The sequence below is a fragment of the Protopterus annectens genome, chromosome 3.part1, assembly GCF_019279795.1.
Source record: "Protopterus annectens isolate FY-2018-M chromosome 3.part1, PAN1.0, whole genome shotgun sequence".
NCBI classification, from domain to species: Eukaryota; Metazoa; Chordata; order Ceratodontiformes; family Protopteridae; genus Protopterus; species Protopterus annectens.
The window spans coordinates 132294974-132309830 of NC_056732.1; the positions used below are offsets into that span (position 1 = coordinate 132294974).

The following is a 14857-nucleotide window of genomic DNA, read 5'->3' on the forward strand; positions in this document are numbered from 1 at the left end:
TTAATAGGTTATGGAGGTGTAGGGTGTTTTTTTTTTTGTTTGAGGGTTTTCAGTAAAACAATAATTCTTGTACAAATTGAATATGGTTAAAATGGAGATGACAAGAAACAGCTATATAAAAAGATCAATCTGCCAACCATTAATGGGTGCATGTAACACAAAATCTGGAAAAAGACATTTAAAAAACTGTCATATATAATAAATGGAAATAATAACATCATAATGGCTACATATCCATATTATTTTAGAGCATGAATGGCTTCACATGTATAGACAAAATGTTAATGGGTAATGAATTATATTAGGAAAGGCAAAGTGCTATTAATAATGCTACAGGAAAGAGATTTGGAAAGAAGTGAGCATGTTAATTTAATAAAGAAAGGATTTCAGGATGGATATTCAGCAGAATATAAGGGACAAGGGATATACAGAGTATGTGTTATAATTGTCATCGGAGCTCCAATAGTGATAGAAGAGGGAAAATAGTAATGGTAAATTTGTGGTAGCACAGGGTTACTGGCAAGCGTGGTGGATTATGCTGGCATCTATTTATATTTCACCTAAAACTGATATTATGGAGCTTAAAGTTTTGGGATAAATAATCAGCTTTCAGCAGGGAATATTACTTATAGGTGGGGACAGGAACTTGATTCCTAACAGGGAGGATGAATCTGGGCAACACAGAAGGAAAACTATAATAAAAGAGGGTAGCTATCTGAATACATTTATAAAAAACATTTGGTATAGAAGACATTAATTCAGTAGTAGGAACTCAGAGAGAATTTACACATTTTCCCCAATGACACATTTTCCCCAATGTACAATAACTGGGCTAGATTAGGCAGAAATTATATTTTACAGGAACATGTGCATTGAATTGACAGCTTAGACACACACCCAAAAATGATTTCAGATCATGTGCCAATCTCAACTAAGATAAAATTTCAGAAGTAAATATCAGACATTGGAGCTTCCCCACCTATTTGTTAAAAAGAGAAGAATTTAAGAAATGCATAGTGGAAATTATCCAAGAGTTATTAGGGAAGATAGACATTTCTTCAGAGGTTGTAACTACTGAGTGTGATAAAATTATATTGAAGTTTAAAAATAGAATACAAATAAAAGAAACATAGATATGGTTAACAAGAAAAAGGAATTATTTAGAGGAGCTGACAATGGATAAAATATTGCAGAATAAGAGGAATCTCACAGAAAAAGAAGAGGCACAACTGCAGAGTGCTAAGGAGAAAGTAAGGTAGTTTCTGAATAATATGCATGAGTTTAGAAAGATTGGTATTAATAAGCTGTTTTTTGACAATAGCTACAGAGCACAAAGATTTTTTTTTATCACAATGACTTAGCATCACACAGTAGAATGCATTGTTGCCAAACTTAGGGAGACCACAGCAAGAAACATAACCAGATATCCTGCAGAGGTATTAGCAATATTTCAACAATTTTATGAAAATTTGTGTAAAGCAGAGAAATGCAGAAATTGAGAAACCACAAATGGAAATATTTATGGAAGACTTACGTTTGCCAAGGTTAGAGGTAAATGATGCTCAACAATTAACCATTAAGATAGGAGATGAAGTTAAAACATTGATGTGTAATAAACGTCAAGCAGTAAACAGCGCACACCCCTGATGGCAATAAAACGTGAATGTAATCCAGTCAATGAAGGCTTCTCGCTCTTATTGTAAAAATAGAACCATTTATTTAGTAACGTAGAGTAAGCGCTTTCGCCATAAGGCTTTCTCAAACTCTTATAACAGTTAAAAACAGCTTGAAATCCTTTATAAAACATTCAATGTGTATTCATTGGTTAGAATGCATCACTTGACGAAAATTCAAAATAACCATTCAAGTTTAAAGTGGTCATTCATTAATAATCTACTATGCATACTAAGCATAAAATCTATCAATTATACATAAGTCTAAAACGCATATTAATATATATAAAGACCTCATGTAACTAGAATAAATATATTATAAAATATCAGTCTGCTTTCATATACTTGAAATAAATGAAATTTGTCAATATGCAGATCAAACAACAGTGGATATAGTCACAATGAATCATGAGCACTTTGTATAAAGTCGTGAGAACACTCACGTAACTTTTAAGCTTAGTAGTGATATACATGGCTTATACCAAATAGATTTAGATACCAGCACAATATTTAAAGTTTTCCGTGTGATCGTACATAGGCATCTGTCAGTCTACCTTACAACATTCTAAAATACAGAACGTCACTCTTCTAAGAGAAGACTCATCTAACACATAAAGTTAATAATAATTCATATAATATGTACCTGGTGGATTTAGATGGTAACCAACATTCAAAACCTCCTGTATGAATACATAAAGGCGTATTTCCATCTAACCTATAACGTTATCAAAGGCAAGACGTCATTCTTCTAAGAAGTTTGAACGTCATAACGCTGTCTCGGGTTAATGGCAGAATATGTTTTATAGGACATCGGTAGATTACAAGCTATAATGAGTGGGTGAATAAATAGTGAAAAGACTATACAAAATGAATGTAGTTGCATGGGAATATATACATATATTGCAAAAAACAGAGAGAGCAAACATATGTAGTCTGTAATTATTCTGACAGTACATACAACGTGTACACGATGGACTGAAATGATAGCAAATAGTCAGAACATTATGTATAAACATATAAAAATAGCTATCAATCAGACAATTAACATTAAAAAATCTCAATTCTGAAAAAATTATTTAAAAAATTATTTAAAAACTTCACATTACTATCTCATGGTATGTTGTGACCCTGAAGAGGTGTACGTAGATCTAAATCAGACATGGAAATAAGTTACTAAATTGGTGTATACGAAGTAATAATAACCATGTTGACATATAAAAAATAAAAAATAAAAAACCTACTTGACTTATCTACATTTAGAAAAATGCACATACATATAGGCTGAACTATTAACAATATACAAACTAGGTACATATAAAATAAGTACAAAAATAATAATTTGCAATGGCAAGATTCTTAAAAATGAACTAATGGGGGATTAAACAAATTATCAAATAATCACTTATTATTCAAAAGGTACATAAACCTAGACGGATACATTTATTTATTAATTTTTGCTCTATGTAATTTTCTATTTTTCAGAAAAGGTTTGATTTGCACCTTATCATTAAGGCCTGGTGGTCTATCTGACCTCCATCTAATAATCCATCTGGTTTCATTCTCTAATGTTTTATTAATCAAATCACCTCCTCTGAACCCTTGATTTACAGTTTGAATAACATAAAATCTGAAAGTGTGCTCAGGGCCTGTCGCTTTATGGTGTCTCGCTAGGGCATTAAGATCTGAACCTACCCTGATCAGATAAATATGTTCTCTGATCCGTTCTTTCAGCATACGGTTCGTCTTCCCTACATAATAGGCATCGCATGCATTGCAAAGGGCGACATACACTATGTTCCTACTATCACAAGTTGTGTTGGTATTGAAATGAAAGACACGTTTAGTAGTGGGGTGTGTAAACATAGTCTCCTTACAGATAAAGCGACATTGATTGCACCTGTCACAGGGTGTTGTGTTCCTGTCCTCAACTCTACTGGTATGGGCAACATTTCTAGGTCTACATAGTAAGCTTTTCAGATTCGGATGGTTCTTGAAGGTTATGTGTGGTGTCGGACCCACCACCTTGCTCACCGCTCTATCCGAATTTAGTATATCCCAACGTCTGTGTATAGCTCTTCTAACTTCTAGCCCTGTCTTGCTAAAATTCAAACAGGCCCTTGCCTCATTTTTAACATCAGATTCAGAATTCAACTGTTCTAGGCATTCTGAGAAGTAAGGTTTCGCACTACTTGATCTTAATGATCTTACTGTCTGTATGGTATCAGATATTTCTTTCTTGTGGTAGCCTCTCTCTAAAAATCTTTTTTCCATGTCCTGCAAACTACTCTCATAGTAGGAATTGTCTGGGTTGAGTCTAGATACTCTCATAAACTGTCCTTTAAGTACATTGCTAAATACATGGCGTGGATGCATGCTTTGTCTGTGTAGTAAGTTATTTCTTTGACATCCCTTCCTGTGTATGGAGGTGTTGAGCATGCCATTTGGTAACCGAAAAATCTCCACGTCTAAAAATGAGATATTATCATAAGAGAAATTCATTGTAAATTTCAAAAATTCAGTCGTGGACTCAAGATAGGTGACAAAATCTTTGAGAGAATTCTCATCCCCTAACCACAAAAGAAAGAGATCATCCACGAAACGACAGTACATACCCACATATTCATTGAATTGTGCAAAACCATATAGGTATTTATTCTCCCAGCTTGCCATTACGAGATTGGCGTAGCTGTTTGCACAGGACGTACCCATTGCTACGCCATCTCTCTGTAAAAACATTTCTTCGTTGAAAACAAAAATGTTATTTGTTAGGACTGTCTCTAATAGCAATGTGATCAGGTCTATTCTCTTTACAGATAAGTCAGATTGTTCACCCAGGTACTCAGAGATGAGTCTAATGCCTATATCATTCGGAATTACAGTGAATAGGCTTACAACATCGAGTGTAACTAGAAGAAACTTTTGATTATCAGGTAGACGTTGTGTATGAGAGTACAGATCAACTAAGAATTGCTTACTATCTTTCAATATCTTCTTATTTTCATTTACAAATGGCCTTAATGTGTCCTCCAAATATAGTGACATTGGTTCTGTGACCCAGCCTTGACCCGCTACAATGGGTCTCATTGGTGGGTCATCTCTGTTTTTATGAACCTTAGGTAAACCTTGGATTACCGGTATGATTGGGTCTTTGACCTTAAGGTATTCATATAGTTGTTCAGTTATATCAAAGGACATGACCAGGTCATCCAGAGTATGATATACTCTGAATACCTTATCAACTAATACATCTTGGTTAATTTTGCAGTAAGTCTGAGCATCATTAAGCATAACGTTCATTTTGTTTTCGTAGTCAGTAGTGTTCATAAGTGTTTTATAGACTCTTTGAGGAAAAGAAACCCATCAAACATGGAAAAAATCTAAACTATAACCAAAGACAAGCACTAATGACCTTAAGAAACGATAGGTCAATTATCATTAGACCAGCAGACAAGGGAGGACCAATAGAGATCATGAACACTACTGACTACGAAAACAAAATGAACGTTATGCTTAATGATGCTCAGACTTACTGCAAAATTAACCAAGATGTATTAGTTGATAAGGTATTCAGAGTATATCATACTCTGGATGACCTGGTCATGTCCTTTGATATAACTGAACAACTATATGAATACCTTAAGGTCAAAGACCCAATCATACCGGTAATCCAAGGTTTACCTAAGGTTCATAAAAACAGAGATGACCCACCAATGAGACCCATTGTAGCGGGTCAAGGCTGGGTCACAGAACCAATGTCACTATATTTGGAGGACACATTAAGGCCATTTGTAAATGAAAATAAGAAGATATTGAAAGATAGTAAGCAATTCTTAGTTGATCTGTACTCTCATACACAACGTCTACCTGATAATCAAAAGTTTCTTCTAGTTACACTCGATGTTGTAAGCCTATTCACTGTAATTCCGAATGATATAGGCATTAGACTCATCTCTGAGTACCTGGGTGAACAATCTGACTTATCTGTAAAGAGAATAGACCTGATCACATTGCTATTAGAGACAGTCCTAACAAATAACATTTTGTTTTCAACGAAGAAATGTTTTACAGAGAGATGGCGAGCAATGGGTACGTCTGTGCAAACAGCTACGCCAATCTCGAATGGCAAGCTGGGAGAATAAATACCTATATGGTTTTGCACAATTCAATGAATATGTGGGCATGTACTGCCGTTTTGTAGATGATCTCTTTCTCTTGTGGTTAGGGGATGAGAACTCTCTTAAAGATTTTGTCACCTATCTAGATACTACGACTGAATTTTTGAAATTCACAATGAATTTCTCATATGATAACATTTCATTTTTAGACGTGGAGATTTTTCGGTTACCAAATGGCTTGCTAAATACCTCCATACACAGGAAGGGATGTCAAAGAAATAAATTACTACACAGACAAAGCATGCATCCACGCCATGTATTTAGCAATGTACTTAAAGGACAGTTTATGAGAGTATCTAGACTCAACCCAGACAATTCCTACTATGAGAGTAGTTTGCAGGACATGGAAAAAAGATTTTTAGAGAGAGGCTACCACAAGAAAGAAATATCTGATACCATACAGACAGTAAGATCATTAAGATCAAGTAGTGCGAAACCTTACTTCTCAGAATGCCTAGAACAGTTGAATTCTGAATCTGATGTTAAAAATGAGGCAAGGGCCTGTTTGAATTTTAGCAAGACAGGGCTAGAAGTTAGAAGAGCTATACACAGACGTTGGGATATACTAAATTCGGATAGAGCGGTGAGCAAGGTGGTGGGTCCGACACCACACATAACCTTCAAGAACCATCCGAATCTGAAAAGCTTACTATGTAGACCTAGAAATGTTGCCCATACCAGTAGAGTTGAGGACAGGAACACAACACCCTGTGACAGGTGCAATCAATGTCGCTTTATCTGTAAGGAGACATTGTTTACACACCCCACTACTAAACGTGTCTTTCATTTCAATACCAACACAACTTGTGATAGTAGGAACATAGTGTATGTCACCCTTTGCAATGCATGCGATGCCTATTATGTAGGGAAGACGAACCGTATGCTGAAAGAACGGATCAGAGAACATATTTATCTGATCAGGGTAGGTTCAGATCTTAATGCCCTAGCGAGACACCATAAAGCGACAGGCCCTGAGCACACTTTCAGATTTTATGTTATTCAAACTGTAAATCAAGGGTTCAGAGGAGGTGATTTGATTAATAAAACATTAGAGAATGAAACCAGATGGATTATTAGATGGAGGTCAGATAGACCACCAGGCCTTAATGATAAGGTGCAAATCAAACCTTTTCTGAAAAAAAGAAAATTACATAGAGCAAAAATTAATAAATAAATGTATCCGTCTAGGTTTATGTACCTTTTGAATAATAAGTGATTATTTGATAATTTGTTTAATCCCCCATTAGTTCATTTTTAAGAATCTTGCCATTGCAAATTATTATTTTTGTACTTATTTTATATGTACCTAGTTTGTATATTGTTAATAGTTCAGCCTATATGTATGTGCATTTTTCTAAATGTAGATAAGTCAAGTAGGTTTTTTATTTTTTATTTTTTATATGTCAACATGGTTATTATTACTTCGTATACACCAATTTATTAACTTATTTCCATGTCTGATTTAGATCTACGTACACCTCTTCAGGGTCACAACATACCATGAGATAGTAATGTGAAGTTTTTAAATAATTTTTTAAATAATTTTTTCAGAATTGAGATTTTTTTAATGTTAATTGTCTGATTGATAGCTATTTTTATATGTTTATACATAATGTTCTGACTATTTGCTATCATTTCAGTCCATCGTGTACACGTTGTATGTACTGTCAGAATAATTACAGACTACATATGTTTGCTCTCTCTGTTTTTTGCAATATATGTATATATTCCCATGCAACTACATTCATTTTGTATAGTCTTTTCACTATTTATTCACCCACTCATTATAGCTTGTAATCTACCGATGTCCTATAAAACATATTCTGCCATTAACCCGAGACAGCGTTATGACGTTCAAACTTCTTAGAAGAATGACGTCTTGCCTTTGATAACGTTATAGGTTAGATGGAAATACGCCTTTATGTATTCATACAGGAGGTTTTGAATGTTGGTTACCATCTAAATCCACCAGGTACATATTATATGAATTATTATTAACTTTATGTGTTAGATGAGTCTTCTCTTAGAAGAGTGACGTTCTGTATTTTAGAATGTTGTAAGGTAGACTGACAGATGCCTATGTACGATCACACGGAAAACTTTAAATATTGTGCTGGTATCTAAATCTATTTGGTATAAGCCATGTATATCACTACTAAGCTTAAAAGTTACGTGAGTGTGTTCTCACGACTTTATACAAAGTGCTCATGATTCATTGTGACTATATCCACTGTTGTTTGATCTGCATATTGACAAATTTCATTTATTTCAAGTATATGAAAGCAGACTGATATTTTATAATATATTTATTCTAGTTACATGAGGTCTTTATATATATTAATATGCGTTTTAGACTTATGTATAATTGATAGATTTTATGCTTAGTATGCATAGTAGATTATTAATGAATGACCACTTTAAACTTGAATGGTTATTTTGAATTTTCGTCAAGTGATGCATTCTAACCAATGAATACACATTGAATGTTTTATAAAGGATTTCAAGCTGTTTTTAACTGTTATAAGAGTTTGAGAAAGCCTTATGGCGAAAGCGCTTACTCTACGTTACTAAATAAATGGTTCTATTTTTACAATAAGAGCGAGAAGCCTTCATTGACTGGATTACATTCACGTTTTATTGCCATCAGGGGTGTGCGCTGTTTACTGCTTGACGTTTATTCTTTGATTTGCGAGAATCCCCGTCTCTGGTTGTGGCTGCCTGCATTTGGATCGTGATTGATGTGTAATCAATCTACAGTAAAATCTGCAGGAACAGATAGCATTCTTGAGGAAGTTTGGAAGCCAGGAGGGAATAAAAAGATAAAAGACCTGGAAGATTTTGTTTAACAGCATTTTAATAGGAAAGGAAGCACCAACATCCTGGAAGAAAGCCGCGGTGGCTGTAATACCTAAAGATGGCAAAGATTCATTCAACCCAGTTTTATAAAGGCCCATTTCAATTTTAAACCACAATTATAAAGTGTTTGTCTATAATAGCTAAAAGAATGGCAAAGGTATTGCGAAATTTGATAGATATGAATCACTGTGGTTTTGTGGAGGGGAGACAGACATTGGATAACATTAATAGAGCAATGATAATCCAAAGGGAAGCAGAATGGAAGAAAATACTGCTGTTGTCGGTGGGTCTTGATGCACAGAAAGCATTTGGCAGAATAAGCAGGGATTTTTTGAGTCGGGCAATAGAAGCATTTGCATTCCCAAATACAATAAGGTTAATTAGAGGGATATATGAGGGATTGGAGGCAAAATTAAAGTGGGAGTGTTCCTTTCCAACAAGTTGTGTCTGAAGAGAGGATCTAGGAAGGGGTGTCCTCTTTCCCCTTTATTTGGTTTACATGTACAGCCATTTCCAAAGAAAAAAGCTACTTAGAAATTCAAGGATATAACTGGTGCCGTAATCCAGGAAAAATGGCTTTATTTAAGACAATATTATTTTATATCTGATAAAAGCAGAGAAGGACATCTCAGTGTTGTGGAACATTTTGAAACAATTTCAAGTCTTTTCAGGATTCAAATTAATGAAGATAAAACAAAAACTATTGCTGCAAACATTGTACCCACACATGAAATGGTTCAGCAATACCCACATTTATGGAGACACGATAAAATGAAGCACTTAGGAGTATGCAATAAAAAGGATTATGTTATAGCAGCTAAGGCTATTTAGGAAGAAACCAAACAAAGGATAATACAAAAACTGAAAAACTGGGCAATCTTATTTATGGATATGGCTAGCACAATACAAGCAGTGAAAATATTTTAGTCCCTTTAATTATATATAAAGGCCAAGCATAATTTGATCAACCAGAGGAGAAGCTGTGGTCAATAATTAATAAAGAGTTGAAGGAATTTATCTGGGAGGAGAAGAGGACATGGGTCAAGTGGGACAAGCAGATCCTTCCAATTGAACAACGTGGATTAGGATTACCTCATCTGAAGGGATATTTTAGTGCTACACAGTTAAGGCTCATTGATATAACATAAACATAACATTACTATACCACATTACCATATATTATTTATTATTTTACATTTGTTAGCCAAGATTGTCCAACTGAGCTGAAGAGCCCTTTTTCAGCAGAGCTCCGGGGAGAAAAGCTCCAACAAATTAAACAATGTTCATTATAAATTAGCATTAAACAGCAATGTTACAGGATTATTACAAGGCATTAAGTAGCACTGCAATGTTATACAGTGTCAATCAGGAGTATAGCAAAACTATTTCAAGATGTATAAAAATAAATATGTCATTAAGATGAATATAGTTTTGGGGGTAAGTGGTTACAAAACCCCAGTTTTACATTACATTATTACACCATTACATTATTATACCACAAGAACACAGGGTAGTAAGGGAAAGGAAGGGGAGAAACTGAATACCAACATGGAAGTGTCAAACAGAGAAAACTATAAACCAGTTAAGACAAGAATTGTCACTGTTAGCAGAGTATAGAAGAGGGAATAGCTCAACAAAAGTACTCAGAAAGATAGATGTGATAAAAGCAATGCACAATATTATAATGTATCAGGATTTATAATGCACTTATCACAAACAATAAACTAAAAATATCAGCAGAAGCAGAAAAACTTAGATGATACACAGATAAATATAAAGGAAAAGTACAAAATAAGCAGTTTATTGCTGACCCAAAAAGTTTTAGAGAATTGGGAAACAAGGTAAAAGTAATTGAAAGACCACAAATAAAGAAGAAATAGATACATTTTGGGGAAGTATTTATGTATATCCTGTAGAACATAACAAAGATGCTAAATGGAGAGAAGAAGTAAAAGAAAGAATAAGAAGTTTAATGGTACAAAATATGAAATGGGATGAAGTAACTGCCAGAGAGAGATTTCAAGTTAAGAAAAAGCCTGTAATTGGAAAACCCTAAGTCCAGATGCAGTACCTAAATTCTGGTTAAAAGTATTAACATCTTTGCACGAAGATTTAGCCATGAGTACGACCTATCTATATGCACACTCCGAACAGAGACCAGCCTCATTAACAACAGGAAAAACAATGCTCCTACTTATGAGCCTGCAAGCTACCCTAAAAATTATAGACCAATAACTTGCCTTCCAACGATGTATAAAATATACACCAGAATTGATGCAGACAGAGTTTATAGTCATTTAGAAGAAAACTCATTCCCTACTGTTTTGTAACTTCTCTGACTGCTGAGAAGTGTCTTGTCTACTTGCAGTTTTAATGTGAATATCTGAATGTTTTGTTGTATAATGTACATGTTTGCTGTACTACTCTGTATAAAAATATTTCTCTCTTGCTTAACTTGTACTACTCTGCATAAAAATATTTTTCTTTTTCTTAACAAGCTTTACTCCCTGGGCCTCCGCTGTAAATGAACCTAGTCCAGTTGGAATTTCCAAGTTAACAAATGTAAAATAAAAGTAAAAGGAAATAAATAAAAATAAATAGAACAGAAGGACAATAAAAGAAAGTCATACCGAACAAAGGACCATTTGTTGTTAAATAAAGTCATAGTGGAGAACTCTAAAAAAGAGAAGAATCTAAGTATGGCATGGATTGACTACAAAAAAAGCGTTCGACAGTATCCCACATTCATGGATAAAAGAGTGCTTAAAAAAGTATAAGATGCACCCTACACTTGTTAATTAAATTACAGTGACCATGAAACAGTGGCAAACCCCTTTGCAGTTGTCATAAATGACAAATTATTATTCTATGGATAAAAAATCAAAGGGGGATATTCCAGGGTAACTCCCTGTCACCGCTGCTATTCTGTTTAGCCCTTAACCCATTAAACTGTCTACTTAGGCCATGGCTATAATTTGGCTCCTAGAAAACAACAAAGTGTAAAGACTTCGCATCTTCTCTTTGTCAATGATTTAAAACTGTATAGCTCATCAGATGAGGAACTGACAGCACAACTGCAAGTAGTCAAAACTTTTTCAAATGATATAAGAATGTGATTTGGTCTTGATAAATGTGCAAAAGAAACCTTTAAAGCAGGAAAGTTGCAGCACCAAGAAAACATCAGTTTGGGACAAGAATGTGATATAAAAGAACTTCAGCAAGAGTGAGTGTATAAATATTTGGGAACTGCTGAAGGATCAACAACAAAACATGAACAAATGTGAATAAAACTTAGTAAGAAATGTTTTAGAAGACAAAATAATTCTGAAAACAGCACTAACATCTAGGAACAAATTTCAAGCTATAAACCAGTTTCCTCTTCCTGTCCTAACTTACAGTTTTGGAGTGATTGACTGGCCTCAAAAGGTGCTGGAGAGATTAGATAGGAAAACAAGAAGGATGCTTCATGCTCATCAAATGATTTATAAAAATCAGTGCATACCAAGATTATATATTCCCTATTCTGAAGGAGGCATGGGCCTCCTTGAAATTGATTACATGTATAGATCTACAATCATGTGACTGCAAACATATCTGCTGACCTCACAAGGATCAGATGAGAAGGCAATAAATGTGGACAATGCATAAATATAGTTGTAGGTATAGAAAACTCCTGGAAGGAACCTCATGTTGATCAAGATCAAACACAGTAATAGTTAAGGAGAGGTGAATTCAAACCAAAAGATGAAAGGTTAATATTGGTGGCCCAGGATAGTGGGCTATGTATACATTGGTTTATAAAGTCAATTGAACATGTAGGAGAAACAGACAAATGTAGGTTTTGTAAAACAGAATTGGAAACAGTCACACACCTTGTTGCTGGTTGTGAGATACTAATGGCAGAAGAACTGTATACTGAAAGGCATAATGTTGCAAGACTGTAGCACTGGGGATTGTGCAAGCATTATGGTACTGAAGTGGCTGAAAAACAATGGAAACATCAGCCACAAAGCATCATAGAAAATGATGAAGTCTCCATCACAAAGGATCACTCATTACCAACAGTCCAAAGACAGATGGGAGAAAACCAAATATAGTAGTCCATGAAAAGAAAAAAGTAGCATTGATCATTGAAATCACTACACCCAGTGACTATAGTGTCTTGCCTACAGACAGACACAAAGTCATAAAATATCAGGATTTGCAGGCAGAAACAAGAGCAATGTGGAAGAAAGATAGCCAGACAGTTCCAACAGTAGTAGGAGAAATGGGTCATAAAAAAAATCCAATACATGTAACTCTGTACGAATTGCAGAAGGAGTCATTACTGGGCACATGGTAGGTGTTGCGAAGAGCACTTCTGGTTGACATCAAAGATTGAAACAATACTAATTTCATGAACTATAATCCTGCTTTGACTTAGGAATGGAGTCTATTTCTGTTATGGTATTAGAAACCCAAAAGACTTTGAGAAATTAAAAAAGAGAGAAATAATATTATATTCATAAAGTAGCAGAAAGTATTCTAAGAACGAAGCCAACATGGGAATGGAAAAAGGAGATTTTTGCCAATAGGGATAAGTGTAATTAGGGATACCAAGAATAGTCAAGAGAGGTCTGGAATTTACTGGACAAAACTAGCAAAGGAACAAAGGCATTGTGAAGAAAATAGCTAGAGAATGAACAGTAACAGAAAGGGAAGAGGCCTAGAAGGGATTTGGACTGCAGGCTTGAGACTGCATTCTCTATCAGGGATTCATATCAGAGTATAAGCAAACAGAAAAGGGTAGGGGCATTCTAAGTGAAAGGGCTGCTCTGATAGGGTTTTTAGTTAAATATAGAACAGAAGCCTGATATTAAAACAGGAATAATTAGTAGGGGGGAATATAAAATAATGCACAATAAATGTAGGAACCAATCAAAGAGGTTAGACAAGATTGGGAAGAGAGACTGGATAAGCAATTCACAAAGCAACCATGGGAGGACCATATGTATGGCTTCCAAATATGCTATAGTCTAGAAGATTTAGGAATTTTGCTTGGAGGTATTTGCATACATATTTTTATACCACAAGCAGACTCCAAATAACTCTTCCTCAAATAGATGCCAAATGTTGGAGGTGTGATGGGGAAGAAAGAGGTAACTGGGAACATATGTTTTTTGAGTGTAATGATCTGGCAGATTTTGAAACTTCCCTACAGAGCACTCTATCAGAATTATTGCGTGAGCAAATGGATGTAACTAATGAAATTATTTTTTTGATCTAGGATACAGGATTTGAGGTGCCTGGACATAGTATGGCCTTATGTTTAATTCTGGTGGCTGCCAAAAAAGCAACTACTAGACAATGGAAATCAAGGTCTAAACCAACTTTATTTGAAGTACTGAATATTGTAACAGAGTTAAAAAGAACTAGAAGTTGGATCTTAGAAAACTGTAGTAGCAAATTACATAGAAAAAGTGGAAATTATGGCAACAACATATGCAGAATAATATTTTGGACGCGTGAGGTTTAACAGAAGGCCGGAATTGAGCATTTTATGTAATGTTGGTTTGATGATAGTTATACAAAAGAATACATGTGATGTGTAATGTCTGTTAACGGGGACATCCTAATACAGTTTATAATGTATGTTTGCCTAGGTCTTTAGTGATAATTCAATAAAGTTATTAAAAAAAAAAAAAGAATTCCCACCAAAAGTGGCATTTTCTGAAGGGACTGGGGGAACCTCTCGATTCTCTGAGTTGGTGTCAGATATGACAGATTCTAATGGGGAGCTGATATGCCTCATTTTACACATCCTCTATTTTGGAACATTGGACAGGGTGTGTTACAACTCCACAGAGGACATCTGTCACATCCTCTTGGTGTTGTGCATCTTACAAATGGATGCATATTGAGACTACCAAAGAGTGAGAGTCACCGGGTGGAACTGATCCTATAGAAGTCTGTATTTTCTCTCAGTGGAGACAATATAATCCTTCTGATAACCTGAAAAGCTGTACCAACATCTTCTGGATCCGAGGACACCAGCACCATAACAAGATCTGTTCCTTCCACAAGAGAAATGGGCATTACTGAAGAGACAATTCCCAAAGCAAAGACTGTAGATGGCTTAAAAGAGGGTATTAGTGCAGAAGAGTCAAAGGCCAA

The 14857-nt window shown here is 34.9% G+C and overlaps 1 protein-coding gene across 3 annotated transcripts in view; it reads right to left on the reverse strand.

The window, feature by feature from the left end:
- Window positions 1–14857, reverse strand: part of GADL1 (glutamate decarboxylase like 1) — a 1864133-nt gene that overhangs the window by 946431 nt on the left and 902845 nt on the right. The gene's annotated exons all lie outside the window — the stretch shown is intronic.